Source organism: Aotus nancymaae, unplaced genomic scaffold (genome assembly GCF_030222135.1).
Source record: "Aotus nancymaae isolate 86718 unplaced genomic scaffold, 86718_ANA_hifiasm-v0.15.2.pri h1tg000067l, whole genome shotgun sequence".
Taxonomy (NCBI): domain Eukaryota; kingdom Metazoa; phylum Chordata; class Mammalia; order Primates; family Aotidae; genus Aotus; species Aotus nancymaae.
The window spans coordinates 20767406-20781338 of record NW_026988482.1 but is presented as its reverse complement, the minus strand read 5'-3'; the positions used below and the strand labels follow the sequence as shown (position 1 = coordinate 20781338).

General features: G+C 38.6%; 1 protein-coding gene across 1 annotated transcript in view; it reads left to right on the top strand.

Annotated features, from left to right (window-relative positions):
- Positions 1 to 13933, top strand: part of LZTFL1 (leucine zipper transcription factor like 1) — an 89841-nt gene that overhangs the window by 49999 nt on the left and 25909 nt on the right. The window contains exon 3 of the mRNA XM_064366996.1: positions 10211 to 10302. The gene's annotated coding sequence lies outside the window, so the exon portion shown is untranslated. The remainder of the gene's footprint in view (positions 1 to 10210; positions 10303 to 13933) is intronic.

Below are 13933 nucleotides of genomic sequence, written 5' to 3'. Positions count from 1 at the left end.
TCTTATTGCAGCCGCTTGGCCAGTGGCCTATAGAGACCCCACTTTGCTTGCCAGTGCTGTCATTTAGCTTGTTCCTCTCTCCCTTGTATTTCCTGGAAGTTACATCTACATGTTGATAAGACCCAAGTTAAACATCTTTGGCTAGACTGCATCACAGGTGATGCTGTGACATCAGAATTCATGACCCCAGGAGATATGGAATAACTGGCTGTCCCGCTATTCTGATGCCAGGATCAACCTTTAGATGAGTCTCATAATACTTTTCTCACCAGAAGCCAAAGCAGCCAGAACTGAGTTTGATTGTGCAATTCTGTTTTTCATCTGAAGACCAGAATCACATAATCATATTGTTACTTTGGCACCGTACAGATGTCCAAGTCCCATCAACCACTCCCCTAATGTCCCCAAGCACATGTTAATAGTCCTTGCCTGGGTCTACATTCTCATTAGGAATTGCAATATTATGATTTTTCTATCATCCCTCTACATTTAGCTGGCATTCTTCAAGCTTTATGTTGTCAACTAGAGCTATTTGCTTACCTTGAAAGATAGTTCCTACCTGAAGGACATTAGATGCACTTTTCTCTCAGTTGCATAATGTCAAAATAAGACATTGGTACGAGCTGCCTCGAATGAGTTTCTTCTGGCATTCTTCTTTTTGAGGATCATTATGGACTCATTATTGACTCATGAATATACATTCAATAGGTATGTTTTTATTGAAATATTCTTGGGTCTCATAATACTATTCTCACCAGAAGCCAAAGCAGCCAGAACTGAGTTTGATTTAAAACAGTTTCAAAACAAGAGTAGCTCCAAAGATAACATTCTGGAAAGAGCAAAGGCAAGATAATCTAATAAATTACTGTCATTATTATTTATATGTGTGCTCCCTCCACATCTTCAAGATATGGGAGAATTCCAGAAGTGTGTCTGAGGGAAGGCAGCGAGCCACGCGAGTTCCCTGTGCTGGTTGTCAGTGATGTTTCGGCTGCAGCTGGCATAAACTCAGATCCAATGTCAAAAGCTAGTTGATTGGCCCATACTTTAAGATGCTTCCAAGACTCCAAAGCCATTACTTATTTCTTCTTACTTGCAGCAAGTAAGCTTTCTTTCTTTCCCACAAAACAGATTGTCGAACCAGGAGGGACCTTCAGTAAGTCATTGTTTCCCTGAGATGGCTGGTGGAAGAAGTGCTGAAGAGAACCGTGTTGTTGTAAAAATCACTCCTGAGGAGGATGAATGAAGGAAATCCCATCTCCTCCACACCCTGCACAGTCCTGCAGGTTGCACTTTGATTTTGTCCTGTGTTATTCTTGGTCACTTCCCTGGGAAGCAGATCTGTTTGACGGGAAGCCACTGCATCCCTTACCAGGTACATGGCCAATGTTTGTTCCCTTCCAGTAGAGGCTGAAGGGTTTTTCTAGGCTAGTCTGTTCCTTCCTGGCTGATACAGATGGAGGATGCAGAAGCTACAATTAATTTGTAAGTTTCTTCAAAGGAAGAGCAACATACATAGAACCGATTCACATAGCTTTAAGATTCAATTTACCTCCCAAGAGCAGAGACTATGTCTGTTTTCCTCGTCATTGTGATGCCAGAGCCTAAGATGGTGCCTGACATATATATCAGGTGCTCAACACACATTTGACAAACAGATAAACAAGCTGGATTACAAAAGTCTGTAGCTGGTTGTATATGATTTTTATTTTCTCAGGAAAAATAAGCTTCATAAGAATGACAAAGATGAAGACCACCAGGTGGGGAATAAAATACTTTGACAACTCGGCACCTTAGGCAAGCCACTTTTTTGGATCTTGGTTTTCCACAGGACACATTCATAATAAATGATATAAATGTCCCTTATAGCTTTTGGCTTCTATAAATAGATTTCATTTTTAGGCAAGGGGTAAGTTCTTTTTATTTATTTATGTTAATTTATTTATTTATTTATTTTGAGATAGAGTCTTGCTCTGTCGCCCAGGCTGGAGTGCAGTGGTACAATCTCGGCTCAGTGCAACCTCTGCTTCCCGGGTTCAAGCAATTCTCCTGCCTCAGCCTCCCAAGTAGCTGGGACTACAGGTGCACGAAGCCAGCCCGGCTAATTTTTTGTATTTTAGTAGAGACAGGGTTTCACTGTGTTGCCCAGGCTGGTCGCAAGCTCCTGAGCTCAGGCAATCTGCCCATCTTGGCCTGCCAAAGTGCTGGGATTACAGGCGTGAGCCGCTGCACATGGCTAGTAAATTCTTCTAGTTAGTTACACTAAGAGGTGTAAGTTATGAAGCCTAAGAAAGTGGTAGCATTCATATCAGTTATGGGCTTTACTGCTAGTTTATGGTCTCAGCTGTGCTTATCTGTGATTTTGCCCCTTGTGTTTGCAAATAAGCAGGCACAAGAATGCAAACACACACGCACAGAGAGGCACACACACACATGCATGCACATCTTTGCAAATATAATGCACTCATCAGCAAGGTCTACTTACTCATAGGACTTCTTTTAAGCATCCCCCGCCCCTCCTCAACACACATTAAAGCTGTAGAAAATGGTTTTTATTGTAGGCTACCAACTAGTTAGAAAAACCTTTCAGGAATAAAGCAGGTATAAAGCTGGCTTCTGACTCAGAAAATATACTCAACAAACCAAACAGCACGTCTGGGCTTCCTGGGGTTTTGCATTTTAATCACTGTTCTTGATTTTGCTCACAATGTATTCTCTTTCAACATTAAAAATAAATCCTTTCTTGAACTTTTGCCCTCTGAAGTTTTGATCTGGGAGGGAGTTTTTGGGTTTTTTTTTTTTTCGTTTTGCTTATTTTCAGTCTTTCAAAATAACTATAATACCCACAGGCAGTCTCTGTACTGATATTAGGCAGGCTTGGAATAAATGCCATTCCTGGGCCCTCTCTAGTGTCCATCCCTGCCTCTCCTAAGCACATCCATACAAGGCCAGTGTACTAGGACCCTGTGCCGAATAGGGATACTTCATTTTCCCTTATCTTCTCTCTAAAAATAATCCTAAATAAAAGACCCAGAGGAAAGATGCCCAAATGAGAGTCAAGCACTAACACGTTGGCAATGGACTAAATCAGAAGTCAGTGGGAAGATTTCGGCAGAAAATCTCTCTTAGCAGCAGAAAAAAAGATGTGATTTTTAAAATTATGATGGGAAAAGATGAAAATGGTCAACGATTCCATACTTATTACCTAAACTCCTTGGGCTGGGTCTTCTTGCTGAGCCAGCCCTTTAGGAGATGAGATGAGAATGCAACCTCTTCCTACACTCCAAGGCTCCACCCGGAGCCCGTCCTGTCTTCATCATTCGTTTTTCAAGATGACTCTGCACATTCCATGTGCTCTGTCACGTGGCAGCATCATACTGAAGCATACGAGCCTGGCCTAATTATTTTGACAAAATCTAAATTAATAAGAGATTAATTTCAGGCAAAGGAAAAGTTTGCCTTCCAAAGGGAACACCACAATCATATTAGGAGAAAAGTAGATTTTTCACGTTTGCTGGTGTTACTATTTTCATCACTTACCAAAAAAAAGCACTTGTAAGATAAATGTCCATTCACCATCTGAATTACCCTAGGATTCCAAAGTTCCTTCCTTTTCACTTCTGTTCTTCCCAACTAACACACACACACACACACACACACATTCTTGCACATGCCTATACACACATACACCCCTATATAGACTCATAGGCACACCCTCTTCTCATGGCATAATTTCTCAAAAAAAAAATTCTTGCAAGTATGCATTTGATTGATTGATTGATTGATTGATTGAGACAGGGTCTGGCTCTGTCAACCAGGATAGAGTGCAATGGCGCAATCTTGGCTGACTGCAGCCTCTGCCTTCCAGGTTCAAACCATCCTCCCACCTCAGCCTCCCAAGAAATATACATTTTAAAATCTACACTAAATATTTCTTTTTCTCTCCCTTAAAATTACAATGGCTGGTCATCATACTGTGATCATTAGACACTATTAGAGTTTCATTCTATAATTAATATATAATTAATGCTATTCTATTTCAAATTTCTTAAATTCTTATTTTTCAAAAATGAATTGAATTTCATTTCAGTTCTGTACATTATTAAGAATGCTATATATGGGCGGATCACTTGAGGTCAGGAGTTTGAGACCAGCCTGGCCAACATGGTGAAAGCCCGTCTCTACCAAAAGTACAAAAATTAGCCGAAGGAGGTGGTGGGAACCTGTAATCCCAGCTACTCGGGAGGCTGAGGCAGGAGAATTGCTTGAACCACGGAGGAAGAGGTTGCAGTGAGCCAAGATCATGACACTGTATCACAGCCTGGGTACAGAGCGAGACTCTTGTCTCAAATAAATAAATAGATAAATAAATAAAAGCCATGTAATGTTTATTCATTACTTTTTGTCATTTGAAAATGAAAAAACTACTCCATTGGTGTTTTTTGTTGGTGAAAGTACCAGCATAGGCCACATGCAGTGGCTCACATCTGTAATCCCAACACTTTGGGAGGCCAAGGTAAGAGGATCAGTTGAGCCCAGAAGTTTGAAACTAGCGTGGGCAAAATAGCAAGACCATGTCTCTACAACAACCACAACAAAATAGTGAGGTACCATGTCTCTTGCCTGTAGTCCTAGCTACTTGGGAAGCTGAGGAAGGAGGATCACTTGAGACCAGGAGTTAGAGGCTGCAGGGAGCTATTATAGCATCACTGCACTCAAGCCTGGGAGAATCAGATGTCCTTCTGGTAGATATGAATGGAGTAGAATATATAGTCCAGACTTTTAAGTTCATTATTACATGAAAATTATCTCTCCATAATAAATTTTTAAAAACAGGAAGAGATTAGTCCCTATTTCTGCCTCACATGTTGTATCATCAATGAGCACCATCCAGGAGAATAAAAATTTTGCATTTTTTTAAAAGGATTTAAAAATTATTTACTTTTACTCTTATTACAATAAATAATTATCAATAATAGAATTAAACAATCTTCAGTTAAAACCTACTGCATTACTTTGGGGTTTCACAGCAGCAGAAATAAATATAAATCCAGTTGAAAGGGCAAGGCTTCCAGAATCCAGTGACAAGAAGCAGTCTGGTCTTGATTATTTGGGCTAGCAATGGGAAACACTAATACAGATAATGCAGAAACAAGGAAATGCATCGGCATACTCTATTTGCACACCACATTCTCTGACACTTCACAATATTCCAGCTAAGTAATTTAAGCAAGTCATGAAGCTCTGTTTCCGCAAGAGTTAGAGTTTTCTCCCAGCAAGCCTGCGGCACAAATGCTCCCAGAGCCACCCGCTGGCCAGAAATGGGCCCCGTCATCAGGCAGACCCAGAAGCCTCCACCCTGGTGTAAGCAGCCATCTTCCTCAAAGCTCTTTCTGGCTCACACAACCCCTGGCTAAAGGAAAATGGGAAAGTGACATATTTAAAGAGCCCTTCTCGAGGACTGAGACGAACTAGAAGACAGACAGACTGTGGCTCCAGATCAGGAAGAGGCTTCAGAGTAAGGGCCACATGCAGATTAAGTCCATATGAAGAAACAACCTAATAAAGGCTGACAATTTTGCTGATAATCAAGTAGACTGCATGTATATATGAATATATCATACATACATATGTGGAGAATATGTGTGTACATATTTAAAAGGCATATACACACATAACCAGATAAAATAAATGGTACATACATTGCTACTATGAACACGGCAAGTCCCAGACAGACCCATGACTAATATGTTGAATTAAACTACTTGAATTAAACTACTTTTCCTCTCCACCTACTTGCAGCAAACATATTCCAGTTGCACAAGTGCATTTTGTTTTTAAATTAAACTGTCAGAGCCATTTTTCTTTTACCTGTGAAATAATTTTTACAAGGATCAAAATTTCCAACTATGTCCCTATTTCTTGGAGAGCTTCCTAGAGGCCAGTGAGTTCACAGTTAGTGCATTAATCACAGTAAATAAAATAAACTTCCTCTGAAAACCACAGTTTACAACTTTAAGTGAACAAACACCGACTTCTGTGGCAAACATCTCATAACAAACATTTGCATCCTCAAGTTCAAGTCAACAATTCTTAGAATTGTATTTTTAATATGACATTATTAGGAAAACTTATTGCTCTTTTTAATACAGACTCAACTTTTTGGCAATAAGATACAAGTTCAGATTTAACAAAGTTCTCTATCTTTCCCTTTTGGATCTAAACAAAGGCATTTTCAAAACAGTTATGTCTATAACTTCTTATTTTCTCAAGATTTCCATTTTTAAAAGCATCGAGGTTGCTCATTTTTCATTTTTTAGTTTATATAGCATATGAGTACAGTTTACAAAATATAGTATGTGATTTTAACTTTAACAAACAATAAAAAATATATTAAGGATATAATAAATTATTTCCATGACACCAGGTAAAAACATAAGTATGTATTATTCCACTCAGACCTGTCACTTTGACTGCTTCTCGGTCACCATGCTTACCCCAGTATTCCTATACACTAGTCCTCTAGATCTTCCCTTGACTTGGAGGTCATATTGAATGCCACTTGTAAATACTAGCCACAGTATTTACAAGTATAAGCCTCATAGAATTTTTCGGAGTAAGGAAGAGCAACACAAAATAATCTTGTGAAGCATGAGTTGCTTTTTCTTGATAACACACCCTAATGCTGTTAAAAAGAGCTAAGTATCGTAGCATTTATTTTTAATCTACTTTTCATCTACTTATTTACTGTTTTTGGAAATCGATATAGATTAGACAGGATTTTTCTTCCTGAAAATTGAATGTGTAAAAGAGATCCCTGGAAAGGCTTTTTAAAAATTATTGTAAATTGATTTAATCCATTTCTTAAGAAAAATGCAAAATTAGCAGACATTAAAATCAGCATTTCCTTTATAAAACGATCATTATAATTAACCAACTTGAAAAATCATAAAACACTTTTTTCTTTACATAGCAGAAATGAAAACCAAAACAAGTTATGGACTTGGGGTGATAATGATGTGTCAATATAGTTCATTAATTGTAACACATGTACCACTCTGGTTAGGGATGTTGATAATGAGGTGGGGGGGCATATGTGGAGACAGAAGGTTTATGAGAAATCTCTGTACCTTCCTCTCAATTTTGCTTTGAACTCAAAACTTCTCCAAAGGATAAGATCTATTTTTAAAAATTGTCTTTTGGCCTATTTGTCCAACAACATCTCTAGCAGGTTTTTAAGAATGTTTACTTTATTTAAAATTAAGTTTTAGTCTATTAGGCAATTTTGTCAATGTGATTAACTCCTAGGTTGGTATAACAGTCCAAAAAGTCAGGTGTGAGGAAAATATCCCTTTGATTTTTTAAAATTTAATTTAAAGTTCTGAGACGTGCAGGTTTGTTACATAGGTAAACGTGTGCCATGGTGGTTTGCTGCACTTATCAACCCATCACCTAGGTATTAAGCCTCGCATGCATTAGCTATTTATCCTGATGCTCTCCCTGCCCCCACCCCCCAACAGGCCCCAGTGTGTGTTGTTCCCCTCATTATGTCCACATGTTCCCATTGCTCAACTCCCACTTTTAGTGAGAATGTGCAATGTTTGGTTTTCTGTTTCTGTGTTAGTTTGCTGAGGATAACGGCTTCCAGCTCCATCCATATTCCTGTAAACAACATTATCTTGTTCCTTTCTATGGCTGTGTAGTATTCCATGGTGTATATGTGCCACACTTTCTTTATCCAGTCTATCATTGATGGGCATTTAGGTTGAGTCCATGTCTTTGTGTAAATAAGTATATGAAATACGTATATGAAAAGTAGATTAAAAATAAATGCTACGATACTTAGCTCTTTTTAACAGTGTTAGGGTGTGTTATCAAGAAAAAGCAACTCATGCTTCACAAGATTATTTTGTGTTGCTCTTCCTTACTCCGAAAAATTCTATGAAGCTTATACTTATAAATACTGTAGCTAGTATTTACAAGTGGCATTCAATATGACCTCCAAGTCAAGGGAAGATCTAGAGGACTAGTGTATAGGAATACTGGGGTAAGCATGGTGACCGAGAAGCAGTCAAAGTGACAGGTCTGAGTGGAATAATACATACTTATGTTTTTACCTAGTGTCATGGAAATAATTTATTATATCCTTAATATATTTTTTATCATTTGTTAAAGTTAAAAAAGTTTGTGAATAGTGCTGCAATGAACACACACATGCATGTATCTTTAAAATAGAATGATTTATATTCCTTTGGTATATACCTAGTAATGGGATTTCTGGGTCAAATGGTATTTCTGCCTCTAGGTCTTTGAGGAATTGCCACACTGTCTTCCACAATGGTTGAACTAATTTACACTCCAACCAAAGTGTAAAAGTGTTTCTTTTTCCACAGCCTCATCAGTATCTGTCGTTTCTTCACTTTTTAATAATCATCATTCTGACTGGCATGAGATGGTATCTCATTGTGGTTTTGATTTGCATTTATCTAATGATCAGGAATGTTGAGCTTTTTTTTCATACATTTCTTGGCCACATAAATGTCTTCTCTTGAGACATGTCTGTTCGTGTCTTTTGCCCACTTTTTAATGTTTTTTTTCTTGTAAATGTATTTAAGTTCCTTGTAGATTTTGGATATTAGACCTTTGTTAGATGGATAGATTGAAAACCTTTTCTTCCATTTTGTAGGTTGTCTGTTCACTCTGACGACAGTTTCTTTTGTTGTGCAGAAGCTCTTTAATTATATCCCATTTGTCAATTTTTGCCTTTGTTGCAATTGCTTTTGACATTTTCATCATGAAATCTTTGCTGTACCTATGTCCTGAATGGTATTGCCTAGATTTTCTTCTAGAGTTGTTATAGTTGTGGGTTATACACGTAAGTCTTTAATCCATTTTGAGTTAATTTTTGTATAATATGTAACAAAGGGGTTCAGTTTCAATTTTCTGCATATGGCTAGCCAGTTTTCCCAGCACCATTTATTAAATAGGAGATTCTTTCCCCATTGCTTGTTTTTGTCAGGTTTGTCAAAGATCAGATGGTTGTAGATGTGCAATCTTATTTCTGAGATCTCTATTCTGTTCCATTGGTCTATGTGTCTGGTTTTGTATCAGTACCATGCTGTTTTGGTTACTGTAGCCTTCTGGTATAGTTTGAAAGCCTCCAGCTTTGTTCTTTTTGCTTAGGATTGTCTTGGGTATATGGACTCTTTTTTGGTTCTATATGAATGTAATTTTTCTTTCTAATGATGTGAAGCATGTCAATGATAGTTTAATGGGAATAGCATTGAATCTACAAATTACTTTGGACAGTATAGTCATTTTCACAAATTGATTCTTCCTATCCATAAGCATAGAATGTTTTTTCATTTGTTTGTGTCCTCGCTGATTTCCTTGAGCAATGGTTTGTAGTTCTCCTTGAAGAGGTCCTTCAATTCTTTTGTTTGCTGTATTCCTAGGTATTTTTTTCTCTTTATAGCAATTGTGAATGGGAATTCATTCATGATTTGGCTCTCTGTCTATTGTTGGTGTACAGGAATGCTTGCGACTTATGCACACTGATTTTGTATCCTGAGACTTTGCTGAAGTTGCTTTTCAGCTTAAGAAACTTTTGGGATGAGACTATAGGGTTTTCTAGATATAGGATAATGTTATCTGCAAACAGAGACAGTTCGACTTCCTCTCTTCCTATTTGAATACTCTATATGTCTTTCTCTTGCCTGATTGACCTAGCCAGGACTTCCAATACTATGTTTAATAAGGATGGTGAGAGAGGGAATCCGTGTTTTGTGCCAGTTGTCAAGGGGAACACTTCCAGCTTTTGCCCATTCTGTATGATACTGACTGTGGGTTTGTTATAAATGGCTGTTACTATTTTGAGGTATGTTTCATCAATACCTAGTTTATTGAGAGTTTTTAACATGGAGGGATGTTAAATTTTATCAAAGACCTTTTCTGCATCTATTGAGATAATCATGTGGGTTTTGTCTTTAGTTCTTCTTATGTGATGGATTATACTGATTGGTTTGCATATGTTGAACTGGCCTTGCATCCTAGGGATGAAGCCGACTTGATCGTGGTGGATAAACTTTTTGATGTGTTGCTGGGTTTAATTTGCCAGTATTTTATTGAGGCTTTTTGCATTGATGTTCATCATATCCCTTTGATTTCTTAAGATACAACTTAATTTTTAACTTGAACTCTCATTTTATAGGGAAGGCAGAGAAAATCCATCAATTTGTAGCCTACTCACCCTTCGGTGACTTTTCCACGAAGCAGGGCTACGTTCCAGTATGAGAAAGATCTGTAAGTTGACAACTGCATCTGACATAATTATGTTTTGACGGTGGTTATTTCTGCTTTTTTATTGTTACTCCAGATCAGATGAAGGGGACAAGGGGAGTAAGCTCATTGTACAAAGAAGGGAATGGTGATGATTTTGAGTTACTTCAGATGTAATCTTAGGATGTGCTGGAAGCAGCAGGAGAGAGAGGAGAACTCATAAACAACTCTGAATCGTCTCATTGACAGATAGTGATAAAATGGTTAGTGGTAGAACAAGACCAAGACATACTGGTGGATTATGAGTTCTCTTTAGATGTGTTGATGTAAATAGTTTTTGAGAACCCACTTAGAGAATACCTGTAACCTCCTGAAAATATAAATTGGGGATGCAAATGAGAAGGGTGGTTGAAGATGCAGATTTGATGGTCATCCTCCTATGCAACAGATGAAAACCTGGGAATGAATGGAATTACACAGCCAAGGAGGATACATGGTAAGACAAAGCAGCTGAGGAGAATTTTCAAGGGATACCAATTTTCAGGGGGATGCAGCAGAGGAGCCAAACATGGACAGCAAGAAACAACAGAAAGGAGAGGGCAGAGTAGCAAAAGCCCAGGAAATTGTAAAGGAGGAGGTATCCATATTATAAAATAGTGCAGACCTAACTGGGACAAAGCATTAGATTTGGTAGCCATCAGTTCATTTGCTGACTTTTGAGAAGTCTGTTTCAGTAGGGAGGAGGAGAAGAAAGCCAAAATGCAGAGTAATGACAGGTAAAGTGCAAGAAGCCAACAGAGGCCACTCTCTGGAGGAGTTTAGCAATAAAGAGGAGGAACAAGTTAGGGCAGTTGACTATAGAAAAGGTGTGGACAAAGAAAGGGTTGGTTTATCATTGTTTTGTTTCTTTTTTAATGTGGAGGAGACTTGAGAATGACTTTAACCTGAGGAAGGATCAAAGAAAAATGAAGAAAAGGAAGATATGGAAGCCAAAAAAAAAAAAAAAATCTTAAGGGATAATCGATGGAGCCTGGTCCCAGCAGAGGTAGAAGGGCTTAGATGAGAACTGGATCTAGTTAACCTTGGACAAGAGTTCTTGCGAATCAGTAGGGCAAGAAGAGAAGAAAATACATAGCTGTCCTAGAGGAAAAGATGAGAGCTTAGAATCTCTTTGTAGCCCCACGACACTTATTACACATTTAATAATTTTGCTCTATCTGTGAAAAGAGTAAATAGTAAACCATGAATGATAATCATTGCTCTCAAAGTAAGTCACACCAAAATTTATATGCACCTTGCCTCAAAAATGATGTTTCCCATAGTGTAGCAAGAAAGTGAGCCTAATGTTCATATTTCTACATAACATACCTTTGTGTCCCTCAAAAAATATATGGTGACTTTCTGTTTAATTTTGCTATTAAATATTTGAATGAGACCTGCCCAATACATCTAATTCAAATCAAAGAAATTTTGACAGGACCTTACCAAAGCCAAGCATGCCTGCTCAAAGAGAGCTCATGAAAAGGGTTATGAAACAAGTAATCAACTACAAGTAAAGCTCTTCCATCTGTTCTACCTACCCCACCTTCGTCGTGAAAGGCCTGGGTCTCTTCAGCCATCTGGAGAAAAAAAGAAGAAAAAGCTAAAAATAGTGGGCTGCAACCAAAGTGAAAATATCAAAACGTTGGTAACAATGTTTGAAGAGGAAAGGGCATGTTCCTCTGAGTGGTTTCCATCTAGGTCTCATGGCCTGAAATGTCTGCCTAACTTCTGATTTAAAGAGAACAGAAATGAGTACTAGCTCTTAGAAAGAAGGTGCCTTCCTTGGGGTGAGCACATAAAACAATGGAAAAAGCGACAAAAGGTGCTTTTGTCTTACCTTTTGCTTTCTCTTTTCATCATTAAATTGTAAAAGTAATGACTGCCTGCTTAATAAAGAAATTCAAGTTACAGACATGTATAGAGATCAACCACCTCCCACCCCTACTGCCACTCTAGCACCTCTTATCACATTTGAATGTGAGGAATTTATTGCTTTACCTTTCCAAATGTGTGTGTACATATGTTTATAAAAATGGGATCTTACTATTCTCCAACTTGATTTTTTTTAAATTTTCACTATGGAAATCTTTTCATGTTTATGCGCATGGATTCTTCCTTGTTCTTTTGACAGCTACAGAAAATTTCTCTTTTATTGCTCCATAATTTATTTAGTCATTCCCCCATAAGAGGATCATTTAAACTATCTCAAGATATTTTTACCACAGAAAAAGCTGCTGTAAACATCTCTGTACATACATCTTTGTGGTCTTGTTGTTTATTGAATAAATTCTTAGAAGCGAAGGCAAATGGCTGGCTCAAAGGGTGTGTCCATTTTCAGTTTTAATGACAATTTCCAGATTGTCCTCCAAAAAAAATCATACTAGTTTATCCTCCTACCAACAGTTTTTAAGAGTGCCTTTTTCCTCATGCCCTAGACACTCCTGAATGTTAATACTCTTTCAATATTTCCTTGCTTATAAATAAAGATACTTCCTTTGAGCAGAAGGTTAGGAATACTAAGGGAACTTCCCTTCTAGAAAAGTAGCAGGGGAATCATATGTTTCGATTTAAGATGAGAGAGAGGAATGTGTGAGGACTAGGAAAGCTTTAGGAGACAGCTGCTTGGGTAGAGTGGAACAGTAGCTGATCCACAATGTCCAAGCATCTGAAAAGCCCAGAGAAAATTGGGGGGAAAAATGTCAAAAAGTTTTTATGAAGCCAATACAGTTAGTTATGTGACTTTTCTAGTTTGAGAACAAGAACGAAAAGAGAGAGAGACAGGGTCACCCAGGCTGGAGTGCAGTGGTGAGATCATGGCTTACTGCAGCCTTCACCTCCTAGGCTCAAGCCATCCTCCTGCCTCAGCCTCCCAAAGTGTTGGTATTACAGGCGTGAGCCACCGCACCTGGCCAGGAAAAATTTAAGGTTGGAATCGATCAAGATGTTAAAATTGAGTCATCTGGTGAGAAATAGAAACTTCTCGTGGTTAAATGATTGCATGAAGGCCCTGACCTGAGACCAAGAGAAATGAGTCAAAGAGAAGGACTGATGGGCCAGAAGAAAACAGACGTTTGAAAGATCACCGCTAAATCACAATCAAGTTTGACGCAAGGTTTAAGGGGAGTGCGAGAGTTAGAGCAATGGTCAGAGAGTTGGTGATGATTAGTGAGGAGCATTTCTGAGTTCAAAATTTCAGCAAGGCGTGGAACAGCTCCTGGCTATGATGGGGTGTGAGAAGCAGACAGGTCCTGTAGTGAAGTGGAGCTAAAGGTTTCTGAACGGCAGGTAGAGCCATGACAAAGGGGTGCTATGTGGATTATCCATCAGGGATGGCAAGACAGGGTGGAGCCATTCTGCAGGTCACCTGCAGAAATCCCAAGGCCTGAATGAGCATGCTTGAATAAGTGAATGATCTAGATGCTGGATGGTTGATGGAGAACAGGCAGCAGAAGGGCAAGAAACAAGAGCTTCATTGAAGGAAGACTAGTTTAGAGGTGCATCACTCAAGGGTCAGGAGGTGACTGTGAAGGACACACAGACTACCAGCCACCCATGGGTACAGCTGTTGAGAGGGTGAAGGTGGAGAGAAGGAAGCTTCCTCTTTGGTGAGGAG